Here is a 13,038-nt window from a genome sequence, read left to right as displayed (position 1 = left end):
CATAAATGGGAAAAGGAATTGACCAGCTTGCTTTTAATTAACAATATATTCCAAATAAGGCAATGATAGTATGTACAGAGCACACTCTGTTTTGATGTTTTAACCCTTTATAAGGTTGGTAAAATTTGTAAAGGGGAGATCAGTTTGTCTCCTGCGTGGGGCTATGCTGTCTCTCCCTGCATACATGCTTGTATGGAATAAAGGAGCCTCGAGCTGTCTGATCTAAAAACAACTGTGTGGTCTAATTTTCCACAACAGTACTTTCTCTTTAATGCTAAGCTAACTAACATTTCACTGTGAATAGAACTGTTACTGCACTTTTCATTGTGGGTTGAAGACGATCCATTCCACCATGGACCATGCTGTGTTTTCTAAGGAACATGTAACTAACCTAAGTTTTAATCATTTATACGCATCTGTAAAGGGGTCAGACCCACCTCTCATGAGCACCCTCTTCCGTGGTTGATAGTGCCTGCAATCACAGTTCTTTTGAGTGGGTCTTCAGCGACTCAGCCCTCTGGCTAAGCCATATTCACTGTCCCCACTTCTGGGGTATACAGTCTGGGGTCTTTCTCCAGCCTGATATGGGGTCGTAGCTCTAAGGTTTCTTCCCAGAGGCCCTGTCTTCTTCAATAACTCAGCTGGACCCATCTCGGTACCCACAGCTGGTGTCCTTTCAGCAGTCCTCCCTGGGCTCAGTCTGTGACCAGACCAGCTGTGCCCATCTCAGTGTCCTCACCTGGTCAGACTAGTTCTGGGGCTCAATTCCTCCAGGCTCAGCCAGCCTGCACTGATCTGTCCACAGTCCTACTGCTCATCCAGCCAGCTAGGCACTTGGTCTTCCCTCTTCAAGCTCCAGGCAGGAACTGAACTTCCTGTGCTGCTGCTTGCCTTTTATATGGCCCTTCCGGCTCCTGACTGGTCACTCCAGCAACCCCTACAATTGGTTGCTTCTTTGCAGCCACTCTAGGCTCCACTACTTTATTCTGGAGCAGGGTGATGCAGGGCCATGAGGCCTCCAGCAGGGGGCCTATGGACCTAGTCCATCTTGTCACAACACCACATAACATTACAGACTAGCCACTGATCAGAGAGGCAGCTCCATTTAGGAGTCATTGTCACCAGAAATGTACACAATGCTGTGCAGCTCTGGAGCCCCACGGATCCCTGCCCCAAAGGGCACACACAAGCAGATCTCTGCCCCTTTGAGGTCAGTGAGCTCCATGCGGAAACAGGGGGCTGCCTGCACAGTGCACTCTGCAGGATTGGGGCCCAAAGCCATGTCTATACTGGCAGACCTTGCTGCCTTAATTCACTAATGGTGCAGCTATTTGGGGCTAGAAGTGGAGGAAGCTGTCAATAAAGCTCAGGTGGTTTTAGCCTGTGCCATTCAGTGCAGCTAAGGTGTAAAGATACAAACAAAGTCAACCAGATCTAGAACAGACTGAATGTCCCCAGCGCGGGGTGTGGCTAGCAGTGCTTGGATGAGCCATGGACAGGTTGCTATTAGCTTTTTCCTGAAGGAATATGGTGGGTATTAACAGGGAGGCTACATCAGAGCATGGAGTGCAGGGGGAAGAATCTTCTGAAGCAGGACTGGAACTGACTGAGGCCTGATTCTTTCCTGTGCTAGTGCTGAGCCCAGCACTGGGGCTAAGGTGTGACGATGCTCCTCCCCCATCCTGGGGCTGCTGGGCACCAGCTTGGCCCTGAAACGTAGGGGTGCTCTGGCTACATAGCCCATCTTCCTGGAACCGCCCCCCCATGCATCCTGAGCAGGAATCTGCCATGTGGAGTGCATCTTGTTGTTTGGTAGCTCCTTTGAGCCAGCAATGGCCAAGTGTACAGGGATGGATTCCATCTGTAGAGTGAAAACAGGGACTTCTGAGGCCCCAGAGGCAAAACAGAGACACAACAGTTTCAGTAATGTGCCTCATAATGCAAAAGGTGCCTCTCTGGTAAAGCGTGACACACAGCACCACAGGATCCATCGTTGCAGGGGCTGTTGGGAAGCATTTCCATTCTGCACACTTGGAGCCAGTTGTTCATCACTTTCTTCAACTTTTATTTTTTGGGCTGAAATTTCCAGTTTTGGTATTAGCCTGGGAGTGAATTATTTTGGAAAGCTTGAGCAAAAACAATTCAGCTGTTTCAAAGTAGGAAGAAAATGAAAAAAAATAAAAAATAAACAGTTGCCATTATTTAAAAAATTGCAAGCTTTTTTGTCAGATTGGCAAGTATTCACTTGGGATGCACTTTCTGTTCATCTCCCAAACATTACTTTAGTCTTATTTTTATTTCAGGGATGATAAATTTTAAAAGGGTTCTCTCTTTCTCTCTCCTTTTGTTGCTACAGTTTAGTTTGTAGAGCTCAAATTCAGACCATGTTCTAATTTCTTTTAAAAACACATTTCAAGGCTGACAGGACAGGGATTGGGATTTGCTACTGCTGCAGCTTTATGAATAAATCCTTTAAAAAAATAGAAACCTCTATTGTTTACTCACTCACTGTGTTTTATTAAATTCACTGTGCCCCTTTGTCTCTGTGCCCCATCAGTGTTATGAACTGCTCATGGTCTCCTGAGCAGAGGTGAAACCAGCCACATCTGCACCTTGTTTTCCCCTAGGCCTGCTGGGGTTTTCTTGAGCAGGCTTTCTCTTGGTACTTCCTGCCCAGGGCCTCTGTGGTAAATGCTCCTCCTCTCTACTTCCTCACCATTAGCTATATGGGGTGTTTTGTGACCTCTGTCTTAGGTCCCAGTGTTCAAGAAGATCACTAGAGAGCACTATTGCACAGTCACACATGCTATTTATAACAAAGTACAGGACAGTAGCTTCCAAGCAATGCTTATTTTCAGCTGTGATGCAGTACTTCTTTAGATGTTGAGCTTATCCCTGGTAACATCTGTTCTTCCCAAACTTGTCCAAGAATCATCTCTTGGATATAGCTGCTGCCTGCAGATTATACCCCCATAATCAGACAAAATAGTACACAGTGCTAACACATCACAAATGGAGAAGCCACACTTTTCTGGGAAGGCTCCTCAAGCTCCAGCCCAGCAATTGTCAGGTTATGGAGAGGAGCAGCGGCTGGGCAGGTACATACACTGCCACCCAAGGATGGAACTGATTGCAATTCTACAGGGTAAACACAAAAGCATGCCCATGCACTGTCAGACCAGGTCTGTATCTTAAATGGAACAACTGATAACAGAAGGGAACTATCCCAGCTCCACAGACACCAGCCCGTGTGAAAGCAGATGAGTACATGGGGAACACAAACACAGACAGCATGATGAGTAGTGCTTGCAACACGCTAGTTCTTGAGCCACTGTTCAGGCTCTGCTACGCTTCATGGCAGAGGGGATGGGTTTGAAAGGGACAAAGAGGCGGGTTGTGGTTGTGCATGGGGCACTTCTCTGAAAGGACGGTGTGCAAGAAAGCATGAAGATGCATGGAGGAAGATGTGTAACTGCATGGTTAGTGGAGAAGAGGCAGGGTTGGGTTGGTGGCACAGAAGAGGTGGGACTGGTGGGGAGGAGGCGAAGTTGGTGGCACAGAGGAGGTGGGATTGGTGGAGAGGAAATGGGGTTGGGGAGAGGAGGTGGGGTCAGAGGCACAGAGGAGGCAGGGTTGGTGGGGAGGAGGCGGGGTAGGAAGCACAGAGGAAGTGAGGTGGGTAGCATAGAGAAAGTGGGGTTGATGGCACAGAGGAGGCAGGGTGGGTGGTTTGCAGGAGGTAGGGCTGGTAAAGAGAGGAGGCAGGAATGGTGGCACAGAGTAGGTGAGGTTGGTGGCATAGAGGAGACGGGGTTGGGGAAGAGGAGGCAGGGTTGGGGTAGAAGAGATGGGGTTGGTGGCACACAGAAGGTGGGGTTGGAGGAGAGGGGCAATGTTGGTGGCACAGAGGAAGCAGTGCTGGTGGAATTGAGAAGGCAAGGTTGGTGGAACAAAGGAGGTGAGGTTGCTGGAGAGAGGGCAGAATTGGTAGCACAGAGGGGACAGGTTGTATACAGAGGAGGCGGGGTTGGTGGCATAGAGGAGGCAGATTTGCTGTAGAGGAGGCATGGTTGATGGAGAGGAAGCAGAGTTAGTGGAGAGGAGATGGAGTTGGTGGAACAGAGGAGGTGGGGTTGATGGAATACAGGAGGCAGGTTTGTTGGCACGGAGGAGGCAGGGTTGGTGGAGAGGAGGGGGGTTGGTGGCATAGAGGAGCTGGGGTTGTTGTCGAGGAGGCAGGGTTGGTGGAGAGGAGATGGGTTTGGTGGAACGGAGGAGGTGGGGTTGGTGGCACACAGGAGGTGAGGTTTGGGGAGAGGTGGCAAGGGTGGTGGCTTAGAGGCGGAAGGTCTGGTGGAACAGATGAAGCAGGGTTGGTGTCATAGAGGAGGATGGGTTCATGGCACAGAGGAGGCTGGGTTGGTGCAGAGGAGGCAGGGTTGGTGGCTTACACATAGTGGGGCTTGTGAAGAGGGGAGATGGGGCTGGTAGAACAGAGGAGGCGGGGATGGTAGCATAGAGAAGGCAGGGTTGGTGGCATAGAGGGAACTGGGATTATTTAGTCTGTGTAAGAGAAGAATGAGGGGAGAATTTGATAGCTACTTTCAGTTAGCTTAAAAGGGGTTCCAAAGAGGATGGATCTAGACTGTTCTCAGTGGTAGCAGATGACAGAACAAGGAGCAATGGTCTCAAGTTGCAGTGGGGGAGGTTTAGGTTGGATATTAGGAAAAACTTTTTCACTAGGAGGGTGGTGAAGCACTGGAATAGGTTACCTAGGGAGCTGGTGGAATCTCCTTCCTTAGAGGTTTTTAAGGTCAGGCTTGACAAAGCCCTGGCTGGGATGATTTAGTTGGTGATTGGTCCTGCTTTGAGCAGGGGGTTGGACTAGATGACCTCCTGAGGTCTCTTTCAACCCTGATATTCTATGATTCTATGATATAATAGAGGAGGCAGGAGAGGTGGACAGGAGGGAGGGTTGTTGGCACAGAGGAGGTGGGGCTGGTAGAACAGAGGAGGCGGGGATGGTGCCATAGAGAATGTGGGGTTGGTGGCATAGAGGAGTTGGGATTGGCGGCAAAGAGGAAGAGGGGTTGGTGGCACCAAGGAGGTGGCGTTGGTGACACAGAGGTGGTAGGGCTGGTGGCACAGAGGAGGGGGTTGGTAGTACAGAAGAAGCAAGGTTGGTGGAACAGAGGAGGTGGGGTTGGTGTCACAGAGGAGGCAGGGTTGGTGGAACAGAGGGGGCAGGGTTGATGGCACATTGGAGGTTGGGTTGGTGGAGAGGAGACGGGGTTGGTGGCATAGAGGAGGCAGTGTTCATGGAGAGGTGCAGGGCTGGTGGAAAGGAGATGGGGATAGTGGCATACAGGAGGCAGGGTTGGTGGAGAGAAGGTGGGGTTAGTGAGACAGAGGAGGCGAGGTTGGTGGTACAGAAGGCACAGGATTAGTGGAGAAGAAAAGGGGGTTGGTGGAGAGGAAGCAAGGTTGGTGGCACAGAAGAGGTGGGGTTAGTGGAAAAGAGGAAGAGTTAGTGGCACAGAGGAAGCAGGGTTGGTGGCAGGGCTGGCGCTTCCATTAGGTGATCCTAGGCGGTCGCCTAGGGCACCAGGATTCGGGGGGCGGCATTTTGCATGCTTCCCATGGGGTGCACGGGAGCTTCCGGTTCTGCTCCTGTTGCACCACCGAAGAAGGACCTTCTGCCAACATGTCGCGGAAAACAGCGGCAGGCAATTGAGCAGCTCAATGACTGCCACTGTCGCCTGCGGCATTTCGGCGGAAGGTCCATCTTCGGTGGCGCAATGGAGTGAAACCGGAAGCTCCCGCGTGCCCCATGAGGAGTGCACAAAATGCCACCCCCCGAATTCTGCATAGGGCGCCAGAAACTCTGGCGCCGCTCCTGGTTGGTGGAGAGGAGATGGAGATGGTACCATAGAAGAGGCAGGGTTCGTGAAGGAGACAGGGCTGGTGGCATAGAGGAGGTTGGGTTGGCGTAGAGGAGATGGAGTTGGTGGAACAGAGGATGGGGGGTTGTGACACAGAGGTGGCAGGGTTGGTGGCACAGAGGGAGGGGTCAATGGGATAGTGGAGGTGGGGTTGGTGGCACAGGGGATATGGGGTTGGTGGCATGGAGGAGGTGGGGTTGGTGGAAAGGAGATGGTGTTCATGGAGAGGAGGCAGGAAGCCACATCAGCTCAGCCTTTCATCGCCCCTTGCCCCTCTGTCTTGCCAGAAATCTGGGGTGGAGATGCTTCCATTGCTCCTCTTTGGGGGACAGCATTCTCCTCTTTGACTCCATCTCCAAGTGCTGGCTTCAGCCACTGATTGCAGGTTTGGACACAAACAATGGGCCCCCAGTGTGAGAAATATTCTGCAGCCACTGCCCATTGCACAGCAGAGCTGCACAGCCCCAGAAGCAGCACTCTGAGGAGCAGCAGACAGTACTGTCTGGGCTTCCAGCAGGATGTGCCTGTGCAGGTTAATGGGGGCAATGCCCCCAACTTCTCGTTCACATGCCCTTGCAGGCAGGGGCTCTCACTTTACCATCCTCTTGGTGCTTGGGTGGAAGCAGGGCCCACAGCTCTTCCCTGCCTAGCATGCAGCACAGGACTGTCCTGGTGCAGCACAGACCCAGGCACTAGAGCACTGCAGTGTGTGACCCCCTACCACCCCGTTCCCAGGGGCCACACACAGCTGTTAGCACCAGCCCTGTTGGAACCCCACAGCGCCCCTTTGGAGCCCTCTGCAGTCACAGAGCTGTGGAATTAACTCCTGTGGGGATGTAGCAATTGACATGCAGGACGTAGGGCATGGGCTGAGAATCTCTGGTTGACCTTGGGCAAGTCTCTCAGCTTCAGCTTCAGACCACTGGATCATGTTAGATCTTTCTCTGCCAGACTGAAGAGCCCACTGTGAAATATCTGTTTCCCATATAGGTCCTTACAGACTGTGATCAAGTCTGCCCTTAACTTTCTTTGTTAAGATAAATAGATTGAGCTCCTTGAGTTCATCACCGAAGGCAAGTTTTCTAAACCTTTAATCATAGTCATGGCTCTTCTCTGACCCCTCTCCAATCTACCAACATCCTTCTTGAATTGTGAGCTGCAGAACTGGACACAGGATTTCAGCATCGGTCACACCACTGACAAATCCAGAGGTAAAATAACCTCTCTGCTCCTTCTCAGTATTCCTCTGTTATGCATCCCAGGATCCCATTAGCTCTTTTGGCCACAGTATTGCACTGGGAGCTCCTGTTCAGCTGATTATTCAGCATGTGGGTGGATGTATCCTGCATTCCAGCTGAGTGCCTTATCTGCTAGGCAAGGGGGGGAGGGGATGGGTTCACACATGCTCTCTCCCTCCAGAGCTGTTTTGTCCAGGATAGATTGGGTGACATAGGCAGGGCAGGGGGCATGCAGTCTGAGGCTTAATATAAATGATGCAGTAAGTAGCTTGGCAGCATCAGAGCGGAGGTGGCTTTGCACATGACCACTGGTGGAAACTTGGGCCCCTAGGACCAGAGCCTCAAGGGAAGTGAGACATCTAAGTACCTGGTAGAAAGTGACCTGTCATGGGATAAGAGGGAAGGTCCTCTCATGGATCAGTAACTGGTTAAAAGATAAAAAGCAACAAAGAGTCCCGGGGCACCTTATAGACTCCACGGACTCTTTGTTGCTTTTTACAGCTCCAGACTAACACGGCTACCCCTCTGATACTGGTTAAAAGATAGGAAACAAAGGGTAGGAATAAGTGGTCAGTTTTAAGAATGGAGAGAGGTAAATAGTGGTGTCTCCCAGAGGTCTGTACTGGGACCAGCCCTATTCAACATATTCATAAATTATCTGGAAAAAGGAGGTAAACAGTGAGGTGGCAAAATTTTCAGATGATACAAAACTACTCAAGATAGTTAAGTCCAAAGCAGACCGCAAAGAGCTACAAAGGGATCTTTGAAGGGGAAAGGAGTCCAAGAGAGCTGGCTGTATTTTAAAGAAGCCCTATTGAGGGTGCAGGAACAAACCATTCCAATATGCAGAAAGAATAAGCAAATATGCCAGGCGACCAGCTTGGCTTAACAGAGAAATCTTCAGTAAACTTACACAGAAAAAGGAAGCTTAAAAGAAGTGGAAATTTGGATAGATGACCAGGGAGGAGTATAAAAATATTGCTCGAGCATGCAGGGGTGTAAATCAGGAAAGCCAAAGCACAATTGGAATTGCAACTAGCAAGGGATGTGAAGGATAACAAGAAGGTATGTAAGCAACAAGAATAAAGCCAGGGAAAGTGTGGAACCCTTACTGAATGCGGGGAGGCAATCTAGTGACAGATGATGTGAAAAAAGCTGAAGTATTCAATGCTTTTTTTGCCTCAGTTGTCACAGACAAGGTCAGCTCCCAGACTGCTTGTCATAAACAGATAGTTAAGGGTTAATGTCTCTTTTACCTGTAAAGGGTTAACAAGGTCAGTGAACCTGGCTGACACCTGACCAAAGGACCAATCGGGGGACAAGATACTTTCAAATCTTGGTGGAGGGAAGTGTTTGTTTGTGCTTTTTGGGTTGTTCTTTGTTCTCTCTTGGTTAAGAGGAGCCAGACATGCAACCAGATTTCTCCAATCTTTCTGAAACAGTCTCTCATGTTCAAAAATAGTAAGTACTAGATAGAAGGCAGATTAGTCTTTATGTTTGTTTTCTTTATTTGCAAATGTGTATTTTGCTGGAAGGATATTTTTTCCTCTGTTTGCTGTACTTGTATCTTAGGCTAGGGGGGAGGGATTCCCTCTAGTCTATATAAGCTTAGACCCTGTAAACATTTTCCTTCTTGATTTTACAGTGATAATTTTTACTTTTTTCTTTCTTTAATTAAAAGCTTTCTTTTTTTAAAAAATCTGACTGATTTTTTTCCTTGTGTAAGACAAGGGGATTGAGTCTGAACTCACCAGGGAGTGGTGGGGGGGAAAGAAGTGGGGGGAAAAGGTTAATTCCTCTCTGTTTTAGGATCCAAGGAGGTTGGATCAGTGATCTCTCAGGGAAAGTCTGGGAGGGAGAAAGAAGGAGGGGGGATGGTTTATTTGTCTCTGTTTTAAGACCCAAGGGATTTGGGTCTTGGGTTCCCCAGGGAAGGTTTTGGGGGGACAGAAAGTGTACCAAACACTGTATTTTGGTTGGTGGCAGCGTTATCAGATCTAAGCTAGGAATTAAGTTTAGAGGGGTACATGCAGGTCCCCACTTTCTGGATGCTAAAGTTCAAAGTGGGAATAAGACCTTGACACTGCTGCACTGGGCAACACAGTATGGGGAGGATGTTAGCAGCTCTCAGTGTTGAAAGAACAGGTTAAGGACTATTTAGAAAAGCTGGACATGCGTAAGTCCATGGGTCCGGATCTAATGCATCTGAGGGTGCTGAGGGAGTTGGCTGATGTGATTGCAGAGCCATTGGCCATTATCTTTGAAAACTCTTAGCTATTGGGGGAGGTCCTGAAAAACTGGAAAAAGACAAATATAGTACCCATCTTCAAAAAAGGGAAGAAGGAGAATCCAGGGAACTACAGACTTACTTCAGTCTTACTTCAGTCCCTGGAAAAATCATGGAGCAAGTTCTTGAGGAATCCATTTTGAAGCACTTAGAGGACAGGAAGGTGATCAGGAACTGTCAACATGGATTCACCAAGGGCAAGTCATGCCTGGACAACCTGATTGCCTTCTACGATGAGATAACTGGCTCTGTGGATATGGGGAAAGTGGTGAATGTGATATATTTTGACTTTAGGAAAGATTTTGATATGGTCTCCCACAGTATTCTTGCCTGCAGGTTCAAAAAGTATGGATTGGATGATTGAACTATAAAGTGGATAGAAAGCTGGCTAGATTGTTGGGCTCAATGGGTAGGGATCAATGGCTCGATGTCTAGTTGGCAGCTGGTATCAAGTGGAGGGCCCCAGGGATCTGTTCTGGGACTGGTTTTGTTCAGCATCATTATTAATTATATGGATTACACTAATCTGGGGGCAAAGGTAGATAGGCTGGAGGGTAGGGATATGGTCCAAAGTAACTTAGATAAATTGGAGGACTGGGCCAAAATAAATCTGATGAGGTTCAACAAGGACAAGTGCAGAGTCCTGCACTTAGGATGGAAGAATCTCATGCACTGCTACAGACTAGGGACTAAATAGCTAGGCAGCAGTTCTGCAGAAAAGGACGTAGGGGTTACAGTGGATGAGAATCTGGATATGAGTCAACAGTGTGCCCCTGTTGCCAAGAAGGCTAATGACATTTTAGGCTGTATAAGTAGAGGCATTGCCAGCAGATTGAGGGAAGCAGATTATTCCCCTCTATTCAGCACTGGTGAGGCCACATCTGGAGTATTGCGTCCAGTTTTGGGCCCCTGCTACAGAAAGGATGTGGATAAATTGGAGAAAGTCCAACGGAGGGCAACAAAAATGAGTAGGGAGCTGGGCCACATGACTTATGAGGAAAGGCTGAGAGAACTGGGCTTATTAATTCTGCAGATGAGAAGAGTGAGGGCGGGATTTGATAGCAGCCTTTAACAACTACATGTAGGGGGGTTCCAAAGAGGATGGAGCTTGGCTGTTCTCAGTGGAGGCAAATGACAGAACAAGGAGTAATGGTCTCAAGTTGCAGTGGGGGAGGTCTAGGTTGGATTTTAGGAAATATTATTTCACTGGGAGGGTGTTGAAGCACTGGAATGGGTTACCTAGGGAGGTGGGGGAATCTCCATCCTTAGAGGTTTTTAAGTTCAGGCTTGACAAAGCCTTGGCTGGGATGATTTAGCTGGGGTTGGTCCTGCTTTGAGCAAGGGATTGGACGAGATGACCTCCTGAGGTATGTTCCAACCCTAATATTCTATAATCCTAAGAGCCACATGGCTTTTAGCTCATGCACTAGAGGCTCATGCACTAAGCTCAGGAGGTCCCAGGTTCAAACCCGCCTGCCTGCCGATGACCGGGGTGTGGCGGAGTTACATCAGCACACTCCACCTTCTCTGTCTGTCAGCATACCCCACTCCCATGCCATCTTGTGTCAGCAGGCAGGTCCCTTTGTCCCTGTGTCAGCACACCTCATCCCCACCCTGTCTGTAAGCAAACCCTGTCATCTCTGTCTGTATGTCAGCACCATGCCCCTGTGCTGTCTGTCCATCAGGACACCCATCCCCTCTATCCATCTGTCAGACAGCCCACCCCCAAGCTGTCTGTCTGTCAGCACCCTGTCCTCTCTGTCCATCTGCCAGCTCAGGCCTGCCGAGGTGCAGACAGGTTTGCATCATGTCTGTTAGCAGAGCTCCTCACAGCTCCTATGGCTTAGCTACAGACTTGTGCCAGCTTTTCTGCCCACCCTGGCAGCCTGTTCGCTTGTGCCCCAGAGTGCACAGACAGGCCAGAATGCAGGTCTGGCTGGCTCCTTGCGTGCACTTCAGTGACAGTGCCGTAAGTGACAGAAGAGCTCTAATGATGAATTATCAGTGGCCTTCATTAAGACGGTTCCTGAGCACATCCATTAGGAGCAGCTACTCTGACCCTGGCTGCTGTCTGCACTGTTACAGCCATTTCAGGCTGCGGAGGAGGGGGCTACACACAGCTAATGGCATTAATATATTCAGCCATCGCCTGGCTGAGAACGTGCCCCTCTGAGCCAGCACCCTCATGTTACTGGTGCCAGGGAGCTGAGCTGCCTCACTGAGCCTGTGTGGTGTGTGGGACCACAGCTCCTTAAGCTCTTCCTGTGCACAGTGCAGGTGTGATGGGCAGGAGGGAGAGCACAAGGGGCTCAGCGGCTGCCTGTGCCACCATCAATGGGGAAGTAGGAGACAGGTGGGTTCTGTTGCCCTCTCCCACAGATTTGCCTTTCTGCCCTCTGAAATGCATCCCCAATCCTGGATCTCCTGGTGGAGAGGTGAGCCCAAGGTGCGGAAGGGCTGGCATTGGTGTGTCACAGGGCAGGAAGACAGGTCTGGGGGAGACGGCAGCAGAATCCACCTGTCATGGCTTCCTGTGGCTCTCAGGCTGTAGACAGCTACATATGCGCTGTCCAAGACCCCCTGTGTAATGAGGAGGTGACATGGTCACTGGCACAGGGGTTGTCTCTTGTGGGAGATGCCAATCTGAGCCCCAGGGGAGTTGTTCAAACAGCCCTCCAATACCTGGCAAACTTGGACCAGCATGGGGCTGGTTAGGGCATCGCTTTGAGCTGTCTTTCTGGTCGCAGGCTCACAGCAGTGTTGTGAAATATGCAGTCTTCTAGCTCTTATTAGACAAAAGGGAGAGAGAGGGTCCATTGTCACTTGTTAATCCTGAAGCTGGACATTGGTTCTCAAAAAGAGTGACAAATGCTCACTATCTTTCCGAAAGGAACTCAACTGACTGGCTAGAAGCATGCAGTGCAACAGTGAAAGACTCAGAAGTTAAAAAAGTGAAGAACTCTCTCATCACATTCAAAAAATGTGCAAACATGGCTGATGAATGCACTGATGCAAATGGGCATCAAGTGTTAGGCCATTGCTGTTATCTTCATTTCAGTGAAAGGCCAGTAGATGCATTTCTAGAAGACACATTGACCACAGCTGTGACAGCCCACATCTTAGAAGAGTTAAATGCTTGTAAATTGAACAGATGGCTGCTTGTGCATTTCATGGAGCTGCAATCTTCTCTGGAAGACATCGTGGAGTACAAGCTTTGCTCAGAGAAACGTGTAATGCTAATCTCTCTTATACAAATCGCAGAGGCCATCTACTCCAACTAGCAGTAGTGTGAGTTGCAGAATCTTCAAAAGACATTAAAAAACATAAATTTCATGTCTTCATTATACTCTTTTTTTCAGCAAGAGTCCAAAAGGACTGAATGTCTTGGGAAAAAACAGAAGATACGTTGAGACTGAAGTCCAACCTGGGAAAACCCACTGGCTTTCTCATGAGCGATCCTTAAATTAATGTTGTCTTAAAATTACTACAACTGTTATTGCTGGCTTTGGAAAATATCTACCGAGATGGGATGGATCTTAGTGAGGCTGGTGGACTACTTTTGCTACTAAGT

This window comes from Gopherus flavomarginatus, chromosome 7, assembly GCF_025201925.1.
Source record: "Gopherus flavomarginatus isolate rGopFla2 chromosome 7, rGopFla2.mat.asm, whole genome shotgun sequence".
Classification (NCBI taxonomy): Eukaryota; Metazoa; Chordata; order Testudines; family Testudinidae; genus Gopherus; species Gopherus flavomarginatus.
Note: the sequence above shows the minus strand (reverse complement) of the source record.